This window comes from Carassius carassius, chromosome 38 (genome assembly GCF_963082965.1).
Source record: "Carassius carassius chromosome 38, fCarCar2.1, whole genome shotgun sequence".
NCBI classification, from domain to species: domain Eukaryota; kingdom Metazoa; phylum Chordata; class Actinopteri; order Cypriniformes; family Cyprinidae; genus Carassius; species Carassius carassius.
The window spans coordinates 1,055,581-1,077,888 of record NC_081792.1 but is presented as its reverse complement, the minus strand read 5'-3'; the positions used below and the strand labels follow the sequence as shown (position 1 = coordinate 1,077,888).

Below are 22,308 nucleotides of genomic sequence, written 5' to 3'. Positions count from 1 at the left end.
TATTGCTCTAGGATATCAGTAAGGCAAAGATAGAAGGAGTGAGAGGTGTTTGAGGCCTAACAGCATGGCATACCACTCCAGTCCAGACTGGGAATCTATGGGATTTTCTGCTCAGTCAATAAGGACTCTTTAGTCCTTCCGGATGATATCCGGGAAGATTGTACTTCAAAAGGACTGTTTAACCACTGGACACCTTACTTCTATTCTCCTCGGTGTCATCTGGATCGGCCATTTCGTTTCTTGTCTTGTGTGCACTTGAGTACGGCAGAAAACTGTTGTGGTTTCTGCCTATCCAGATAAGAACTCTTGCACTACTTTTGTAAATAATGTTGTTGATGTGTGACTTTTTCCTTTTATTTTGAAATGCTATGCCTCTGGTTATTATATGTGGGGTTTTCTATCATGTATTGATATGTATGCTTTACTGCTTTCTTGTGGAATAATACTCACTTTTGCATCTATTTCTTGTTTTTTTTGAGTATTTGAACTAACACAGACCATAGCCGGTGGTTCCCTCCCTAATATAAATCTTGTGGCAATTGGTCTGGGTATGAATACTAGACGAATTGTTACATAGTGGCGCCCAAACAGGGACCTTCAGGCATTTATAAGCTCTTGTGTTCAGGATAAATTTCAGATATTTCAGTATGGCAAGTGAGGCTGCTCTGGGAGAGGATGAAAATGGTCCTGAACTGGATTTCTCATCTGAGGCATTTATTACCTGGAGAGTCCCGTTGGGTGAGTTAATGCACACATTCAGCAACTTGTACATTGATCAAGGAGAAGAGGAGGAAAATATCTTAGATGATGTGCAGGAAAGGTTTCTACCCCCACCCCCACTTGAATGGGAAAGTGAGCATAACCAAGCCACACCAATATCAACCACAATGATGATAGAGAGGCTATCAGATCGACTAACTACACTTGAAAGCAGCTGGGAAGAGAACAAACAGAGGTTAGGTGAGTGTGTTTCCCAAAAGGTGTTGGAAGCCAAGGTTCAAACGCTGCAGGAACAAATGAACTACCGTTTTGATAGAGAGAGAGAGAGAATGAAGGATCGGTTGGAACTAGCAATAAGGGACAAAGGACAATCCATGATAGACTGTCTGAAACGAAGGGATGTCCAAATTGAGCAAAAATTCTAATCATTCAATGCTCATTCAAATAACTCCACACAGACTGTTCCCAATTGCTCTACTCCTCATACCGCTTCTCAAAATCAAACTTACCACGTACAGAACATTCCATCAATGTATTCAGAAAGTCATACATCCTTGCAGTACAATCCCCCGGTTAAACTTGAGTTCCCTAGCTTCTGTGATGCTCAGGAAGAGGATCCTGTAAACTTCATTGAGCGTTGTGAAGAATATTTTGCAGTTCGACCTCTTAGTGATGCTGAAGTGCTGGCGGCGTTGACTGCGGTGCTCAAAGGTACTGCTAAAGACTGGTGGCTGGCAGAACGGCAACACGTGAGGAGTTGGAAGCAGTTTCGAGAAGTCTTCTTGCAGTCCTTCTTAAGTGAAGATTACGAAGACGTAGCTATTAGAAGATTGCAGGAAAGGAAACAAGGGGTGAAGGAATGTATTCGGGACTTTGCTTACCGATATCGAGCATTATGTATGAAATGGAAAAGTGGAATGAGTGAGAAAGACATTGTCCAGGCTGTACTAAGAAACTGTAACCCTCGTCTAGCTAGTCTATTAAGAGGGACCGTGAAGGATGTTGCTGAACTAGTAAGGATTGGCACACAAATCGAAAGGGATTTTGAAGAATCTAGGAAGTACTGGAGTCAAGTTAATACAGCTGACCAAAAGAAGAAAGTTCAACCAGCTCGCTGTCTCCAAGTAGGACCTTGTCATACCACTGCAAGCATAATCCAACCTTCCGATAATCCAGCCATAACTGGGGTCAACACTGTCACCATCCCTATTATTTTACAAGATCGATACTGTACAGCGATGGTAGATACTGGTAGCACACTCTCTCTCATTAAAAAGTCAACCTGGGACCAGATGAGCAAGAACAAGTCATATCACCCCGGGGATGGTCAAGCATTTCTCCTCGCCAATGGACAGCAGCAGACTGCAATTGGAAGAGTGACTTGGAAGTGTGAGATCCAAGGACTTAAGATGGAACTAACATTATACATAATGAGGGATGTGGATTTGACAGTGCCAATCATCCTAGGGATGGATTTTCTGATGGATTCTGGATTGACTTTAGACTTTCAGAGATCCCGATACATCATACCCGCCAGAGAAGGAAGAGCTGAAGAAACTTTTCCATTCTTGACACATGGATCCCAAGCGACAGTACATTTTTATGTAGCTGTACCAGCCCCTCCTATATCTAACGAAACCCAGTTGACCATTCAAAAATTGGTTCAACAAGCTAATACTTATGGTCAGTTCAGAATGCAATTGGAAAAGTTAATGTTGCAATGGCCCACAGTATGCACTCATGAAATAGGACATTCCAACATGGTAAAACACCAAATCATCACCATTGATGAAGTACCAGTCAGAAAACGCCCATATAAAGTTTCTCTGGACAAGCAGCAGTTCATTGAATCTGAAATCATTAATCTGCTAACCAAGAAGATTGTCAGGCCATCAGCTTCTCCATGGGCAGCACCTGTAGTATTAGTGCCTAAGAAGGATGGTAGTTCAAGATTGTGTGTGGACTATCGGGGTTTGAATGCTAAAACTCACCTCGATGCATACCCTATGCCACAGATCCAAGACATTCTGGAATCTTTGCATGGTGCCACAACATTCAGTACACTGGACCTAAAAAGTGGATACTGGCAGGTGGAGATGGTGCCTGACAGCATCCAGAAAACTGCCTTTGTCACTTCGTCTGGGTTATACGAATTTTGTCGTCTTCCTTTCGGGCTTAAAAATGCTGCAGCAACTTTCCAGAGACTAATGGAACAGGCACTTAGAGAAATCAAGGGTAAGTGCTGTTTCATTTACATTGATGATGTTGTGGTGTTCTCCAAGAATGAGGAAGAACACCTTTGCCACCTACAGCAAGTTTTCCATTGTCTCCATAAAGCTGGTCTAACCCTCAACCTGAACAAGTGTAACTTCATGCAACAGACTCTCACCTTCTTAGGGCACATTGTGTCAAGCAGTGGAATAAAAACCGATCCAGCAAAAGTAGAAGCAGTTGCTTCTTTTCCAACCCCTCAGTCAATCAAAGACGTGCAACAATTCCTAGGACTCGCTGGTTGGTACCACCGCTATATCTCTAATTTCTCTGAGAAAGCTGCCCCACTTCATGCACTGAAACAAAAAAAGTCCACTTGGTTATGGTCAGAACAATGTCAACATGCATTCAACACTATAAAACAGGATTTAACCCAGGCACCAGTGTTGATACCCCCAGATTTCAGTAAACCATTCACAGTGCAAACAGATGCTAGTGAGGTTGGGTTAGGTGCGGTGCTAACTCAGGAAACAGCTGGTGAAGAAAAGGTCATCGCCTATGCCTCACGTTTATTATGAGGAGCAGAGAAGGCATACTCTGTCTCTGAAAAGGAATGTTTGGCGGTGGTCTGGGCTGTAGAAAAATGGAGGCCATATTTGGAGGGACGACCATTTACAGTCATAACGGACCATTCAGCACTGACATGGGTCTTTCAGCACCCAAAGCCATCATCACGCCTCACCCGTTGGACCCTGAGATTGCAAGGCTTTCACTTCTCCGTAAAGTATCGTAAAGGTCAATGCAATGTAGTGCCTGACATATTGTCCAGAGGGCACACCAACCACACCCCTCAGGAGATGATTGCAATAATCAAAGCCACCGATGTATTACCAAGCAACTTGCAAGTAGATCTATAGAATAGTAGATCTAGCACAAATTGCCACAGATCAACAAAAAGATCCAGAGTTACAAGAACTGATTCAAGAGGCACAGTGCAATAAACTTCCTGATCCTTCCCGCATCCACTACGTGATGAAGAATGGTTTTCTGTTTCGTAGTCTACCTAAAGTACAACAAGGACAAAAACTCCAACTGGTGATCCCGTCCAGTCAACGTGAAGCTCTCTTACACTACGTACATGACAGTCCCCTTAGTGGACACTTGGGGAGATTGAAAACGCTATTAAAATTACTGGATTTTGCATATTGGCCTAATGTGAGAAATGAAGTATGGAAGTATTGCAAGGAATGTACCACATGTCAAAAATACAAACCCGCTATAACCAAGCTGTCTGGTCATCTCCAATCAACTCCTGTAGTTGAACCTGGGTTTATGTTAGGAGTGGACTTAATGGGACCTTTCCCTAAGAGCAGTAAACAAAATGAATACCTCCTCGTGGTTGTTGAGTATTGCTCTAAATGGATAGAAATGTTCCCATTACGTACTGCCAAGACACCGCAAATAGCCCGGATTCTTGTGGAGGAGATTTTCACCAGATGGGGTACACCTATGTACTTAGTGTCAGATAGAGGGGTACAATTTACATCTCAATTACTCAGTACAGTCTGCAAGCAATGGGGGGTCATTCAGAAATTGACAACCGCTTACCACCCACAAACCAATCTCACAGAAAGAGTTAATCGCAACCTCAAAACAATGATTGCTTCTTATGTAGGTGATCAACATCGACAATGGGACAAGTGGATAGCAGAGTTTCGATTTGCTCTTAACACTGCATGGCATGAGAGCACTGGTTTCACACCTGCAGAGGTTGCATTAGGACGAAAATTGAAAGGGCCCATAGAAAGAGCCATTCACAAACTCCCTGATCCTGATAACCCTGCATATGTTCTTCTTGATAGACAACAGGAACTCATCAACCTGGTGGAAACTAACGTTGAAAGAGCCCAAAGTAAACAGCAAAGGTACTATAATCAACGGCATAAATCTGTGCAGTTTTTGGTGGGAGATTTGGTTTGGGTCCGGACCCATCCTCTTTCCAGAGCAGACGAAGGGTATATGGCTAAGTTGGCAGCAAAATGGAAAGGCCCTGCCAAGGTGATAAAAGTACTTGGACCTGTTAATTGTTCTGTAAGGTACATTGATAATCCTGATATTGTGGAAACTGTACACGTACAAAATCTGAAGCCATGTTATGGTTATAGCCATCCTTCTGCTGAGGGGGAGGGTATGTAACAGTCTTGACCTGTCACATTAGTTTCCTGTGTGCGTATGTAAGGCTTCTACCTGACAATAGGGGGAGAGAGTGTGCTTATTGCTCTAGGATATCAGTAAGGCAAAGATAGAAGGAGTGAGAGGTGTTTGAGGCCTAACAGCATGGCATACCACTCCAGTCCAGACTGGGAATCTATGGGATTTTCTGCTCAGTCAATAAGGACTCTTTAGTCCTTCCGGATGATATCCGGGAAGATTGTACTTCAAAAGGACTGTTTAACCACTGGACACCTTACTTCTATTCTCCTCGGTGTCATCTGGATCGGCCATTTCGTTTCTTGTCTTGTGTGCACTTGAGTACGGCAGAAAACTGTTGTGGTTTCTGCCTATCCAGATAAGAACTCTTGCACTACTTTTGTAAATAATGTTGTTGATGTGTGACTTTTTCCTTTTATTTTGAAATGCTATGCCTCTGGTTATTATATGTGGGGTTTTCTATCATGTATTGATATGTATGCTTTACTGCTTTCTTGTGGAATAATACTCACTTTTGCATCTATTTCTTGTTTTTTTTTTGAGTATTTGAACTAACACAGACCATAGCCGGTGGTTCCCTCCCTAATATAAATCTTGTGGCAATTGGTCTGGGTATGAATACTAGACGAATTGTTACAACATTAAATAATTATATATTAAACAACAACAATAATAAAAAGAGAGAACACAGGAAAAACAATTAAATTGTGTTTTAAATTAAATAATTCTGAACAATTATGTATATTTAATAGTAACAGTGATTAACATTTAGTGTTTTCAAATCTGAGCAAGATAATAACAACGCAAGTCTATAAAATGTACTTATAAAAAAAACACTAACAATGCAAATGAGGCCAATGTTTCAGGTATTTTAAAGATCACAAATGGGAATAAATAATTTAAAATTACAGATTAAACAACAGTAATAATAATAAAATCTACAGTTGTGGATAACACGGGGAGAAAATACAAGAAACACATATTTTAAATTAAAAAGGAGTTTAATAGCAACAGTTATTAACATATAGTGTTTATGAGGCTAGATAAAATAATGCAAGTCAATAAAATAAAAATAAAAACACTAAAATACAAGGCAATACAATAAAATATATTACTTTTGTTATTTTAATGAACAGAAATAGAAAACAGAAATAAATTTAATAATTTACAATTATAGATTAAATAACAACAACAACAATAATGATAATATAATCTAAAGTTGTGGATAACGGGGGGGGATTAAAAAAAAAAATATTTTTTTTTTTTAATATTTAAAAAAATATTTTTAAAATGAAATAATTATGTAGACAGTTTAGTTATAACAGTTATTAACAATGCAAGTCAACAATATAAAAACCCCACTAAGATACAATGCAATAGAATAAAATAATCATTTCGGTATTTTATTGAACAAAAGGAAATAAATGAAATAATTAAGAAAACAAACAAATTTTAATAAAATTTTTTTACAAGTGCAACAAAATATATATACATATATACACAACCTTGTGCAAGGAATGTCTTTGTCAAATGACATGCCCAGATCTCAAATACTGTTTTGTAGCACAGTGAAGTCATTTTTTCTTTTCCTTTATCCACCTCTGCTTCTCAGTCTCATAGAATGGAGACTGCTGAAAGTCTCTCCATGACATTTCTGCACTCATTCCCTGAGCCTGATAAAGAGAAAACACTTTAGCAGGACAGTAAATGTATTTGCCTGCCACTCCAGGTAAACCAGTGTGAATATGAGGACTGTTGGGTCCTTGTTTCAGTGGCAGGTGGCAGAATCTGCACAGACGACCAGTAGGATGCTCTACTGCTGACTTCCTCTTGCTTCTCTCATCAGTGACCCTCTTCCTTTCAGCCCCTCTCTGCTTAGAGGCCTCCAGTTCCCGCTGAAAAAAAGGAGTCTCTGCAAAGTCTTCAAAAGGCATTCTGGGGTTGGTCAGGCCCTCTGCTGAATATGTGTCAAATACTTTCTTGGAGCAGTAGAAGTATTTAACATCACTACCTTGATAGAAGAAATGTATTGAGGAGCCATCACCCATGTATCGAGACTTAGGCTGGCCACAGGCTAAACAGGATCTGGTTTGCTTTTTTTGCAGCGCCTGCAATTGTTGTTGCTGCTGAACTGCCTGCTGCTTCTCTATGATGTCCTTCACCATCTTCTTGAAAGCTGTCTGGTCCAGAGGGACAGCCTCAGGAACAGCCTTTGCAGGTGGATTGACTGGGGCAGGTGGCAATACTGTCACTGGGACACTGATTGTTTCACTGCCTGAGTGAAGACGCTGCCATAAATGCTGTGTCTCCTAGAGCTTTTCTGGGCTGGTGTTGAGAGAAGCATTAGTGTTCTTTTTTATAGCAAGGTGTTTTATGTACCTGCTTATGTGCTGCTTTGTGGTGGAATGCAGAAGGCTGTTGGGGTCAGTACAGGCACTCTGTGCCATAGCAGCATATTCAGCATCCACCTTTGTAAGGAGATCCTTGCTCCCATGATGCTTGGCCAGCAAACCATCAATTGCATTTCTCATTGGATCCGTCCATCTGTTATGGTCCAACACAAAAACTCGGCCACCGGTCTTAATAGGTCCAGTGCGAGCAGCACAGGGAGAAGCAGCTAAAGGCAGTGGTGATGTGCTTGGGAGTTCTAAAAGAGATTCACAAAATTACTAACTTAAGTATTTTTTTTTTTGTGTCCATAGATGAGGCAGACAGATTACACACATTGACGCCTGTATGTATTATATAGTTACCTCCAAATAAAAGACACTCCTCAGATGTTTGTTCCTTCACTGTCACAGCACTTGGTGTAGGAAACTGGTGAAAAATGACAGGCTGTGAGGTAGCCTCTGGTTCTGCAGCAAGAGGGGTCTCAGCAGAAGAGGTATCCTTTAAGCATTCCTAAAAAAATGAGTGCAATATGCAAGTGAGAATTATAAATGTATTATTTTTATAAAAAAAAAACTGTTATCAATTTTTTAAAGGCTTACCTGAGATGGGAATGGAAACGGAACGCCAGATGAAGACTCCTCTTGCATCTCCACATCTCCTAGGTCTGTCTTCCTGCTTTTGTGCTTGTCAAAGTCAAGAGGCACATGTCGACAACCTGGCTCCACGTATTGCAGGCCAAACCTCTCTCCTGTGTCCCTGCTGGAGATGTGCAAGGCTGGATATTTGGGTTGCCCTGTCACTCTTATAGATGCCCTGTTTAACTCCATCATCAAAACAGGGTCAAACACTCCAGGTAAGACAACCCCAGGCTGCTTCAGGTCCACCAGCCGCTGATAATTCCAGCGTGCCACACCAGTCATACCCTGGGGACCCTTGGGGAAGTCGTGGCCTAATGGTTAGAGAGTCGGACTCCCAATCGAAAGGTTGTGAGTTCGAGTCCCGGGCCGGCAGGAATTGTGGGTGGGGGGAGTGCATGTACAGTTCTCTCTCCACCTTCAATACCACGACTTAGGTGCCCTTGAGCGAGGCATCGAACCCCCAACTGCTCCCCGGGCGCCACAGCATAAATGGCTGCCCACTGCTCCGGGTGTGTGCTCACAGTGTGTGTGTGTGTGTTCACTGCTCTGTGTGTGTGCATTTCGGATGGGTTAAATGCAGAGCACAAATTCTGAGTATGGGTCGCCATACTTGGCTGAATGTCACTTCACTTCACTTCACTGTGCTTGGAACAACTCAGGAGAGACACGATTGCCTGTTACCCACTGAGCCTGGTGGAAATGAAACCCCTCCTGCTGTGAAGTGCCTCTCACAGGGATCCAAATCGGCACAGCAGCTCCATCACCCTTGACATGATTCAGCTGTAGGGTTCCACCATATCTGTAGAGGATTCCTTCCTCCACCTCAGGATCACTCAGGCAGCCTCTAAGGATGTGGATACGCTGAATCCACCATAATTTTAACATTGAGGGTTTGAAAAGGAAGATGTTGTTGGGATCCTTTGCCAGATAGAAATGGTGTAACACTTCTTCCACCCTTTGAACCAGCTCTCTGGGATGTGGCACTTTTGTCCTGCAGTGCTCTCTGATGTGCAGCTTGGTGGGATTAGCAGGCTCGATACCACAGAATCTGTATGCGTTCTTCAGTTTCTCCAGGTCACTCTGATCAACTACAGAGAAGGCAGAAGAGAGGAACTGGCAGAAGGAGCCATACAGAGGATGGTGCTCCGAAACACACTCCCTGGTGAACCGCCGCATACAGTGAAACAAGTCCAGTTTAACAACCATGTCCTCGTTGAACTTCCTGCAAGCGGCATGTAAATTCTTGTGGTTTCCTGATGTAACCTCTGCCACAATAGCTTCTGTGGTCCTCCAGGCTTCCCACTGCTGGTGCTCATCAGGTCCTGGGTCCATCACTCTGAAAGCGGCACAGCAGTCCCTAAGTACATAAAGGAGAAAGAAAAATACATTTTAATGTATTCATAACCTTTGCTTACACCACTTGATGTAATGTTTGGTTAGATGTGATGATTTATACCTGTCCACCCACTGGTACTTGGCCTTGGGAATACCAGCAGCACTGTAGCGATTGGATAGCCCACAGTACATTGACTCCAATGACTGCTCACTTTCACTCTGCAGCATCACCCAGGACAGAATCATCCAGTTCTCGTTCATCACAGCATAGGATGACATTGTGCCAGATAAGAGGGTCACTTTTCTAGCAACTTTGCGTGTGTGATCTGACCTGAACACCTGTCCAAAAGTGCCTTGTAGGAGCTGAGTGAGAGCTGCTTCCTGCCGCTGATATTCATGAAGGAGGCACTCTATTAAATAGTGTGCAGAGACAGACACCCCATTCCACCCATCAGTGTCTCCGTAATCCCCAAACGGTGCAGGTGTGTCATCCTTCCTCAGTGCCCCAGTGATGGTTTTCTGACCATACATCCCTGCTTCAGCATCCCTGACATTCTGCACACTGAGAAGGTAAGTCAGATGTGCTCTTTCAAATTTAAGGTGAAGCACCTCAGACAGCTGGTTGGCCATGTCATTAGGGGATTTTCCAGAGCGCCTCAGTTCATCCATCACTGTTTTACAGATTGCCTTCTTATGGGTGAGGAAGGCTGGCAAGACGTTTCTGAATCGCTGTGGTAGAATGTCCAGCCACTGAGGTTTATCAGCAAACCAGTATCTTTTGCATGCCTTACAACACAGACGTGAAGCAAGGATGTAAAATTGCCCAGTAGTACCAAGGATCACTCTGGGTCTTCCCACACCAGAGGACACAACATTTGGATTTTGACATCTGTAAAGACAAGGCAGGATGTAATTGTTCCTAAGCCTTTCCATTATACTGTGCTCAGGTTTCCAAATTAAAAAGGGATGGAGTTGGAAGTATTTGGGTGATGGAAGGCCAGTGTTTGTCTCTATAAGCTCAGGCTGAGGTGGATAGCGCCACAAGGAGACCATATTCATGAGGTGTCTTATTGGGTGTGATCCTGGCCAGAGCCCCATGGATTCCATCTCTGTCTTCATCCAAATTCTTTGATGAAGAGAGCAGTTCCAGCGGCTGATATCTTGCAAGTAGCTAGGAACAGGTGCTTCTTTCTGTACAGAAGGCATTGATGCAGGAGCTGTAGGTGCTGATTGTGCTGCAGGAGGTGGTACAGGCCCATCAGTCTGTGGAAGGCATACTGGGACTGGGAGAACTAGAGACTGCATGTGATGTCGACAGAACTGGATGGAACACAAAAAAAAAATATATATATATATATATATATATGTGTGTGTCTGTATTAACAATGATTGCACATGATGTGTATTTAACTGTCTTTACCTTTTTGTAGCTGAGAACAGGGGCTTCAGTCAGTGCAGATGGCATTGGTGCCGGTGTTGATTGTGTTGCTGCAGGTGGTACAGAGCCTTCACCCCGTGAAGAAGGCCTACACACAGGAACTGATGTTGATGGAGGCTGTGGCAGACCTGCATGGACCAGCACAAGGAGGAAATAAAAAATATATTAAAACACTGAATGTACATGATGTGTATTTAATTGTCTTGACTACATTAAATGACTCATTTAATGTAATGCATGAATCATTGTTTATTCTATCATTCTATTTATTCTAGGAATGCAAATTCTAATAATGTTCAAAAGTCTGTAAGTAAACATTCCACTTATAACAACAAATGACACTTTAAATACCATGCATACAATTCATGAAGTGCACTCACCCTCACCACTGGTATGTTCAACCCTTAATTATAGTTAGAACAAAAAAACATGTTTTTTAGAACAGGCAAGAACACTGCCAAAGCAACAAATAAGATAATTAAATTCAGAAATAGAGGATAAGTCTGTATGTAACAGAATAAGCCTCTGAGTCTGATTTGGAAAGTAACCTGCTGTAGACAAGTGTGTGGATTCCGTGGCTGCAGATGATCCTGAAAATTAAGCATAATTTGAACATTTTTGCTCCAGTATGTGCAATTGCATGTGTCAAAAACATGCTGAACTTGAAATGGCTCTGTATAACACACATGACGTGACTCTTGATTCACTTACTCAGCTGTGTGAGATACTTTGTTGGAGACAGACTCAGCATTATCCTCTCCAGTTCTTCATCCTCCTCCATCACTATAAAACAAAATCAATGGATCAGTAGGCTTTAAGTAACAATATAAGCAAATTTGCATGAATTTTATTAACTTACCAGGCTGATCAGAAGCAGTACTGGAAGGAACAAGTGGTCTTGCAGTGGAAGCTGATGGTGAGGGCAACGGAGGAGTGTTTATTGTCAGCTGTTGTTGCTGCTGTTTTAAAAGATACTGCTGCAAGTTGTACATTTTGCTGCCTGGAACACACTTCTGCTTCATTATAAAGAAAGCATATCCATCTGCCCTGGTATCCCAAATTTGTCTCCAAGTGTTTTGAGCTCTTGTTCCAAATCCAACAGTATTGTCTTCCTCTATCAAAACTGGCAATGGACCTGGCCTTTGAGACAGATACCGTTTAAGATCATCAATTTCCTTAAAGCTTCTTGAGTATTCAATAAAGGAAATTAGACTATCTTTGCAAGGACCCTCTGGGTTGAACTGCCCAGCCTGTTCTTCTTCCTCAACCTTATTGGACAGGTACAAAGCATAGCCGACATCATTCTCTAGTAACCACCTGAAAGACTGGCCCTTGTATTTGCCAAACTGTAGAATGTATTCTCCCAACACCTCTTGCTTGTCAGAGACATCCCCTCCTCTCTGTAAGACAACAGAACGGGCATTCATCCTGACCAGATCTTCTCTTTGAGGTGTTGACTTGTTCTGCAGTGAAGGGTTGTCTTTAATTCTTTTTGCCTCTTCTGATGGGTCCCGGCATAAATGGCCTGATGGGCCTTTCCTGAAAGACACCTTGTATCTCCCGGGGAAAAAAACAGTTTTCTTCATGTTGCTGTTCTGAAATCATGGCCACATAAAAATACTTAATATAGTGAAATAAGACAGTTATCAGCAGCAGTTATATATATATATATATATATATATATATATATATATTATTATATATAAGTTATTTTAACTTGCCATAATATTTCATAATATTACAGTTTTTTAGCTTAATAAATGCAGCCTTAGAGCATAAGAGACTTATAAATTTGTGTTATTTAATATTTATTTAATCCACTCAATATATGAGTACGCATATAAAATATTTAATATGAAAATGTATACATGTATATATTAAAACAAGTTTAACTAATTAAAAATGTTGTTTTATATACACACAGTTTAAACTATACCATTAAATTGCACAAGTACAATGTAATATATATAATAATATAGAATATATATGTAATAAATGTAATATGTGTGTAATACATATTAATTACATTATGAGTATCATATTGCATTGTTAACATTTTCAAAAAAACATTTTTAAGTACTTAGAGATCAATTATGAAACCTTCACTCTTACAAAGAAACTATAACAATTATATAAAATAACTGCCTTATGTTCAACTATGAGTTTGGTTTAATATTTCCTAACATCACAAACCATTCAACACAATTAACAATACCATTACATGAGAATATACATGTCATTTATATGATAATGTATTTACAATACAGAAAGTTAATATTGCTAAAGTAACGTAGCATTTAACTTAACTTACCTTCTCGCTTAACGTTAATTGCGTTGATCTCGAACTCTTACGTAAAAACAGCGGTCACCTGAGGTAAAACTTTTGCGACGGTAGTTTAGACAGTAAATGCTTGCCAGCAAACTTGTTTTGTTTTGTACAACAATTCGGTAAACAGATATCTCTCCGATCGTGAAACTGGTCTCCTCCCTTCCTCCACTCACTACGAATTATTGACAGATGACACCAGGCTTCTTAAATTCCGGCGAAACAGCGCCAGGAAATCTACATGTGGCCACAAATATATTGCATCCGTAGTGTTAAGCACTACCATAGAGAATGAAAGGGAAAAGTTAAGAGAAGTTAAGCTTAACTATTTTCGGCTCCCGCCGCCGCGGCCTGGGTTCGATTCCCGGTCAGGGAAAGCTCTTTTGGTTTCCAATTGTGTACTGCGAATTCAAGCTCTGCTAACAGCTGCGAGAGAGCCAGCTCCAAACCAAAAAAAATGGTGAGCACTTGAAAAAAAGACCTTCTTCGAGCCGTAGTCGAACCAGCGACCTAAGGATTGCCAACACTCCAACCTACAGTCCTCCACTCTACCAGCTAAGCTATCGAAGGCGCAAAGTGTTAGACAGAACCTCGACATCTGGTGCAGGAAGATGTGCTGGATTTTTGAGGAGGGAAGCAAAAAGAAGCATGCGTTCCCATACCGGGAGTCGAACCCGGGCCGCCTAGGTGAAAACCAGGAATCCTAACCGCTAGACCATATGGTATTTGGACACCTTAAACTGGCCAGTGGCGAACTTTCCATACATGTGGTCAGTGTGGGCGCAGGATCTTGTAGTGGCCTGTTGCTTTAGGTCTGCGACTGGTAATTAAGCTCTTGTCCAGGTGAAAATACTTGTGTCATGCATCTGAAAACACACATTGCAACCGTTATCTAGATGAAAATCTGCCTAATGTCACTCTGTCAAGGTACAAAATTGACATATTGTGAGGTTAATAATGAAAGTGAGACCAATTTTGTATCCGCAAAGTTGCTGATTATTCGCTCGTTCGGTTTAATACAGATTACAATTTATTCTCAATGTCCAGGTGGCAATTAGTGATAAGGCTTCAAAATGGCAAGCCCGTGACATCAAAACAACATGGCATTACACCCTTCAAAGTAATGAAGCAGTTACAGAGTAGCGATTAAATTCTTCATTCGAAAATCAACTGGCTGCCAGCCTGCAGTTTATTTCCCCTTTAATCGCCGAGCTTGTCGGAGTGCTTGTGAGACGAATGGCAATACCGAAGCATGTCCGTGTCTTCTCTAGACATCGGAAAGGGTGTGCATAATATGTCTTTTTTAGAAAAAAAGAAGAATGCCTGAAGATTTGCCTTTTCTTCTGGATTTTGGAGAAGAGAAAAAAAAACACAACAACAAAATAAGCCGGAGAAAAACAAGCAGAGAGCAAGCCAGCCAGGAGTCGAACCTAAAATCTTCTGATCCGTAGTCAGACGCGTTATCCATTGCGCCACTGGCCCACCAATAGTAAAGACCTCTGATTGCTACAGAGTTGTTGGTTTTAGATGTGACAGTGGCAAGCATTGCTGTCTGCTTATTCTCACCTTGTTTTCAGGAGGTAAGCCCACCAGCCCACCAGTCCCTCCCTGGTGGTCTAGTGGTTAGGATTCGGCGCTCTCACCGCCGCGGCCCTGGTTAGATTCCCGGTCAGCGAAAGCTCTTTTGGCTTCCAATTGTGGACTGCGAATTCAAGCTCTGCTAATAGCTGCGAGAAAGCCAGCTCCAAACCAAAAAAATGGTGAGCACTTGAAAAAATGACCTCCTTCGAGCCGGAGTCGAACCAGCGACCTAAGGATTGCCAACACTCCAACCTACAGTCCTCCGCTCTACCAGCTGAGCTATCGAAGGGGCAAAGTGTTAGACAGAACCTCGACATATCACGGTCTTGTAGCTCTACTGCTGGCCAAAAAGTCACTTCTGTAAGCGTAACATGCTTCGGTATTGCTGTTTTTTTTTACTCACACCGGGGGTTCAGTTTATTTGGGCAGATTCCTGTGATTGCTGGATTGATACCTTGAACTGGTAATTAAGCTCTTGTCCAGGTGAAAATACTTTTGTCTTGCATCTGAAAACACACATTGCAACCATTATCTAGATGAAAAACTGCCTATCGTCGGTCTGTCAAGGTACAAAATTGACATATTGTGAGGTTAATAATGAAAGTGAGACCAATTTTTAATCCGCAAAGTTGCTGATTATTCGCTCGTTCAGTTTAATGCAGATTACAATTTATTCTCAATCTACAGGTGGCAATTAGTAATAAGGCTTCAAAATGGCAAGCCCGTGACATCAAAACCACATGGCATTACACCCTTCAAAGTAATGAAGCAGTTACAGAGTAATCAACTGGCTGCCAGCCTGCAGCCAGGAGTCAGACCCAGAATCTTCAGATCCGTAGTCAGACGCATTATCCATTGCGCCACTGGCCCACCGATAGTAAAGACCCCTGATTGCTACAGAGTTGTTGGTTTTAGATGTGACAGTGGCAAGCATTGCTGTCTGCTTATTCTCACCTTGTTATCAGGAGGTAAGCCCTGATAATTGCCGAGCTTATCCGAGAGCTTGTGTGATGAATGGCAATACCGAAGCATGTTACATGACTCCCCATAGACATCGGAACCTCAACCTATCAGGGTTCTGTAGCTCTACTGCTGTCTAAAAAGTCACTTCTGGCCGCATGGGAGAAAACCAGGAATCCTAACTGCTAAGCTTATCCTAAGCTTGTGGGCCACTTTCCATAATCTGGCCAGTGTGGTTTACAGAAATAAATAGTGTTGCATGCATTCAAGGGACATGAAAAACTGCCTATCGTCGGTCTGTCAAGGTACAAAATTGACATATTGTGAGGTTATTAATGAAAGTGAGACCAATTTTTTATCCGCAAAGTTGCTGATGTAGTTTCGTCTACCGGTTCTCAGAAGAATCACACTCAGTCAGTGGTTGTCTCTCAGAAGAAAAGACTTTATTTTATGGAAAACAACGCCGAGAGTCCTTGCAAGGAAATCTCTCGAATGTTTTTTGGTATCTCCTTATATACACTATATGGGGCGGTTCCACAATAGTCAAACGTTTCCTTATGATTACAATTTTAATACCTCCTTAGAGAGGAGAGGCCCCCTGCTTGATTTATTCTAAAGAAAGGCCCTCTATGTATGTCTGACCATATGTTTGTCATCAGTTTTGTACATTCCAACACATAGGCAACTTTCTATTTTATTGCCTAAAATTTGTGACATTTTGGTGAACATGCACCACTTGTGGTGAAACAAAACAAACATAACCCCAGGTATTTATTCAATACAGTGGCTAAATTAACGAAAAATAAAGCCTCAACAAGTGTTGACATTTCCCAACATCACAGCAGTAATGACTTTATGAACTACTTTACTTCTAAGATCGATACTATTAGAGATAAAATTGCAACCATTCAGCTGTCAGATACAGTATCATATCACACAGTGCACTATAGACCCCCTGAGGAACAGTTCCACTCATTCTCTACTATAGGAGAGGAAGAATTGTATAAACTTGTTAAATCATCTAAACCAACAACATGTATGTTAGACCCTATACCATCTAAGCTCCTAATAGAGGTATTTCCAGAAGTCATAGATCCTCTTCTGACTATTATTAATTCCTCATTGTCATTAGGATATGTCCCCAAAACCTTCAAACTGGCTGTTATTAAGCCTCTCATCGGGCATAGTTGAGTGGTAGAGCATTTGAGTGCAGATCAAGAGGTCCTCGGTTCAAAATCGGGTGCCGCTTATGGATTTAGCAGATTAGGAATAAGTGCAAACATATCTATATAGAAAGATTCTGTATGTGATTGTAACTCAGTGGCACATCCTCTCGAGAGGTTCTTTTTTTTGAATATGGCATGCTTGTCATATCCAAAAACTTTTTTCAAAATTGAGTCTGTCATGTTGTGTGAGGCTATGGTCCAGGGAGTCTGTGGGGGTATAGCTCAGTGGTAGAGCATTTGACTGCAGATCAAGAGGTCCCCAGTTCAAATCTGGGTGCCCCCTTTGGATTTGGCAGGTTAGGAATATGTGTAGCCATATCTTCCTGCCTTTTTGTGCTCATACTGTATGCGGTTATATCTCAATGGCACAGCGTTTCATTGTAGATCAAGAAATCCCAAGGTTCATTCCATGTGCTTCCTTTGGGCTTGGCATATTAGGAATAAACAAATCCTTGACATAAATTCATTTTTGTGGTTTGTGCTCATGCAGTACAGGGTTATAGCTCAACGACAGAGCATTTGTCTGCAGATCAATAGGTCTACGTTTTGGATCTGGCTTGCTTGACATAATCAACGACATGATTTCAAAGTGAGTCTGTAATCAAGTCGTCCACAGTTCAAATATGGGTGTCCCCTTTGGACTTGTCTTATTTGGAGGTTTTGAGTTGTAGAGTTGTTGATTCGGATTTGGAGTAACCAAAGACCTAAGTTTACAGTGAAGGAGTCAATGTTTGATATTGTTGAATCGTTGGACCTAACTTAATCTTTGGCTCTAACCACAGAAGTCTGTGGGGGTATGGCTCAATGAAAGAGCATTTTTCTGCAAAGATGTGGGGTATAGTTGAGTGGTAGAGCATTTGAGTGCAGATAAAGAGGTCCTCGGTTCAACTCCGAGTGCCGCATATGGATTTGGCAGAATAGGAATAAGTGCAAACATATCTATATAGAAAGATTCTGTATGTGATTGTAACTCAGTGGCACATCCTCCCGAGAGGTTCATTTTTTGTATCTGGCATGCTTGTCATATCCAAAAACTTTATTCAAAAGTGAGTCTGTCATCTTGTGTGAGGCTATGATCCAGGGAGTCTGTGGGGGTATAGCTCAGTGTTAGAGCATTTGACTGCAGATCAAGAGATCCCCGGTTCAAATCCGGGTGCCCCATTTGGAATTGGCATGTTAGGAATATGTGTAGCCATATCTTCCTGCCTTTTTGTGCTCATACTGTACGGGGTTATATCTCAATGGCACGGCATTTGATTGCAGATCAAGAGGTCCCAGGTTCATTCCATGTTCCTAATTTGGGCTTGGCATATTAGGAATAAACAAATCCTTGACATAAATTCATTTTTGAGGTTTGTGCTCATGCAGTACGGGGATATAGCTCAACGACAGAGCATTTGTCTGCAGATCAATAGGTCTACGTTTTGGATCTGGCTTGCTTGACATAATCAACGACATGATTTCAAAGTGAGTCTGTAATCAAGTCGTCCACAGTTCAAATCTGGGTGTCCCCTTTGGACTTGTCTTATTTGGAGGTTTTGAGTTGTAGAGTTGTTGATTCGGATCTAACTTAATCTTTGGCCCTAAGCACAGAAGTCTGTGGGGGTATGGCTCAATGAAAGAGCATTTGACTGCAGATCAAGAGGGCCCCAGTTCATATCCGGGTGCCCCTTGTGGATTTGGCAGTTTAGGAATAAGTGCAAACATATCTATAAAGAAAGATTCTATGTGATTGTAACTCAGTGGTGCATCCTCTCGAGAGGATCTTTTTTGTATTTGGCATGCTTGTCATATCCATAAACTTTATTCAAAAAGTGGCCTGTTGCTTTAGGTCTGCGATTGTAACAACGTGATAATAATTTGGCAAAACAAGAATTATCCAAAAGGACCGTTTTCTGAATTATATAGTGTTGTATGCATTCAAGGGATCTGTTTTTTTTACTCACCCCGGGGGTTCAGTTTATTTGGGCAGATTCCTGTGATTGCTGAATTGATACATCGAACTGGTAATTAAGCTCTTTTCCAGTTGAAAATACTTGTGTCATTCATTTGAAAACACACAGTGCAACCGTTATCTAGAGGAAAAACTGCCTATCGTCACTCTGTCAAGGTACAAAAATGACATTGTGAGGGTAACAATGAAAGTGAGACCAATTTTTAATCGGCAAAGTTGCTGATTATTCGCTCCTTCAGTTTAACTCAGTTTACAACTTATTCTCAATGTCCAGGTGGCAATTAGTGATAAGGCTTCAAAATGGCAAGCCCATGACATCAAAACCACATGGCATTACACCCTTCAAAGTAGTAAAGCAGTTACAGAGTAGAGATGAAATTGTTCAATTATAGAATCAACTGACCCACCAGTATGCATTTTATTACCACGTTAATCGCCGAGCTTGTCGAAAAAAAGAAGAATGCCTGAAGATTTGCCTATTCTTTTGGATTTTGGAGAAGAAAAAAAAAACACAACAACAAAATAAGCCGTAGAAAAACAAGCACAGAGCGAGCCAGCCAGGAGTCTGACCTAGAATCTTCTGATCCATAGTCAGACGCTTTGTCCATTGCGCCACTGGCCCACCGATAGTAAAGACCCCTGATTGCTACAGAGTTGTTGGTTTTAGATGTGACAGTGGCAAGCATTGCTGTCTGCTTATTCTCACCTTGTTATCAGGAGGTAAGCCCTGATAATTGCCGAGCTTATCCGAGAGCTTGTGTGATGAATGGCAATACCGAAGCATGTTACATGACTCCCCATAGACATCGGAACCTCAACCTATCAGGGTTCTGTAGCTCTACTGCTGTCTAAAAAGTCACTTCTGGCCGCATGGGAGAAAACCAGGAATCCTAACTGCTAAGCTTATCCTAAGCTTGTGGGCCACTTTCCATAATCTGGCCAGTGTGGTTTACAGAAATAAATAGTGTTGCATGCATTCAAGGGACATGAAAAACTGCCTATCGTCGGTCTGTCAAGGTACAAAATTGACATATTGTGAGGTTATTAATGAAAGTTAGACCAATTTTTTATCCGCAAAGTTGCTGATGTAGTTTCGTCTACCGGTTCTCAGAAGAATCACACTCAGTCAGTGGTTTTCTCTCAGAAGAAAAGACTTTATTTTATGGAAAACAACGCCGAGAGTCCTTGCAAGGAAATCTCTCGAATGTTTTTTAGTATCTCCTTATATACACTATATGGGGCGGTTCCACAATAGTCAAACTTTTCCTTATGATTACAATTTTAATACCTCCTTAGAGAGGAGAGGCCCCCTGCTTGATTTATTCTAAAGAAAGGCCCTGTATGTATGTCTGACCATATGTTTGTCATCAGTTTTGTACATTCCAACACATAGGCAACTTTCTATTTTATTGCCTAAAATTTGTGACATTTTGGTGAACATGCACCACTTGTGGTGAAACAAAACAAACATAACCCCAGGTATTTATTCAATACAGTGGCTAAATTAACGAAAAATAAAGCCTCAACAAGTGTTGACATTTCCCAACATCACAGCAGTAATGACTTTATGAACTACTTTACTTCTAAGATCGATACTATTAGAGATAAAATTGCAACCATTCAGCTGTCAGATACAGTATCATATCACACAGTGCACTATAGACCCCCTGAGGAACAGTTCCACTCATTCTCTACTATAGGAGAGGAAGAATTGTATAAACTTGTTAAATCATCTAAACCAACAACATGTATGTTAGACCCTATACCATCTAAGCTCCTAATAGAGGTGCTTCCAGAAGTCATAGATCCTCTTCTGACTATTATTAATTCCTCATTGTCATTAGGATATGTCCCCAAAACCTTCAAACTGGCTGTTATTAAGCCTCTCATCGGGCATAGTTGAGTGGTAGAGCATTTGAGTGCAGATCAAGAGGTCCTCGGTTCAAAATCGGGTGCCGCTTATGGATTTAGCAGATTAGGAATAAGTGCAAACATATCTATATAGAAAGGTTCTGTATGTGATTGTAACTCAGTGGCACATCCTCTCGAGAGGTTCTTTTTTTTTGAATATGGCATGCTTGTCATATCCAAAAACTTTTTTCAAAATTGAGTCTGTCATGTTGTGTGAGGCTATGGTCCAGGGAGTCTGTGGGGGTATAGCTCAGTGGTAGAGCATTTGACTGCAGATCAAGAGGTCCCCAGTTCAAATCTGGGTGCCCCCTTTGTATTTGGCAGGTTAGGAATATGTGTAGCCATATCTTCCTGCCTTTTTGTGCTCATACTGTATGCGGTTATATCTCAATGGCACAGCGTTTCATTGTAGATCAAGAAATCCCAGGTTCATTCCATGTGCCTCCTTTGGGCTTGGCATATTAGGAATAAACAAATCCTTGACATAAATTCATTTTTGTGGTTTGTGCTCATGCAGTACAGGGTTATAGCTCAACGACAGAGCATTTGTCTGCAGATCAATAGGTCTACGTTTTGGATCTGGCTTGCTTGACATAATCAACGACATGATTTCAAAGTGAGTCTGTAATCAAGTCGTCCACAGTTCAAATCTGGGTGTCTCCTTAGGACTTGTCTTATTTGGAGGGTTTGAGTTGTAGAGTTGTTGATTCGGATTTGGAGTAACCAAAGACCTAAGTTTACAGTGAAGGAGTCAATGTTTGATATTGTTGAATCGTAGGATCTAACTTAATCTTTGGCTCTAAACACAGAAGTCTGTAGGGGTATGGCTTAATGAAAGAGCATTTTTCTGCAAAGATGTGGGGGCATAGTTCAGTGGTAGAGCATTTGAGTGCAGATCAAGAGGTCCTCGGTTCAACTCCGAGTGCCGCATATGGATTTGGCAGATTAGGAATAAGTGCAAACATATCTATATAGAAAGATTCTGTATGTGATTGTAACTCAGTGGCACATCCTCCCGAGAGGTTCTTTTTTGTATCTGGCATGCTTGTCATATCCAAAAACTTTATTCAAAAAGTGGCCTGTTGCTTTAGGTCTGCGATTGTAACAACGTGATAATAATTTGGCAAAACAAGAATTATCCAAAAGGACCGTTTTCTGAATTATATAGTGTTGTATGCATTCAAGGGATCTGTTTTTTTTACTCACCCCGGGGGTTCAGTTTATTTGGGCAGATTCCTGTGATTGCTGAATTGATACATCGAACTGGTAATTAAGCTCTTTTCCAGTTGAAAATACTTGTGTCATTCATTTGAAAACACACAGTGCAACCGTTATCTAGAGGAAAAACTGCCTATCGTCACTCTGTCAAGGTACAAAAATGACATTGTGAGGGTAACAATGAAAGT

General features: G+C 41.4%; 5 non-coding genes across 5 annotated transcripts; 3 read left to right on the top strand and 2 right to left on the bottom strand.

Annotated features, from left to right (window-relative positions):
- Positions 1-13,923: 13,923 nt before the first annotated feature.
- Positions 13,924-13,995, bottom strand: trnae-uuc (transfer RNA glutamic acid (anticodon UUC)). The gene has a single exon. It is a non-coding gene; the product is annotated as a tRNA-Glu (tRNA).
- Positions 13,996-15,052: 1,057 nt separating this feature from the next.
- On the bottom strand, positions 15,053-15,140 carry trnay-gua (transfer RNA tyrosine (anticodon GUA)). Its single transcript is given in 2 exon segments — positions 15,053-15,088; positions 15,104-15,140. It is a non-coding gene; the product is annotated as a tRNA-Tyr (tRNA).
- Positions 15,141-17,248: 2,108 nt separating this feature from the next.
- On the top strand, positions 17,249-17,320 carry trnac-gca (transfer RNA cysteine (anticodon GCA)). The gene has a single exon. It is a non-coding gene; the product is annotated as a tRNA-Cys (tRNA).
- Positions 17,321-18,126: 806 nt separating this feature from the next.
- trnac-gca (transfer RNA cysteine (anticodon GCA)) lies at positions 18,127-18,199 on the top strand. Its single transcript has one exon. It is a non-coding gene; the product is annotated as a tRNA-Cys (tRNA).
- A 2,942-nt stretch (positions 18,200-21,141) lies between these two features.
- Positions 21,142-21,213, top strand: trnac-gca (transfer RNA cysteine (anticodon GCA)). Its single transcript has one exon. It is a non-coding gene; the product is annotated as a tRNA-Cys (tRNA).
- Positions 21,214-22,308: the final 1,095 nt, after the last annotated feature.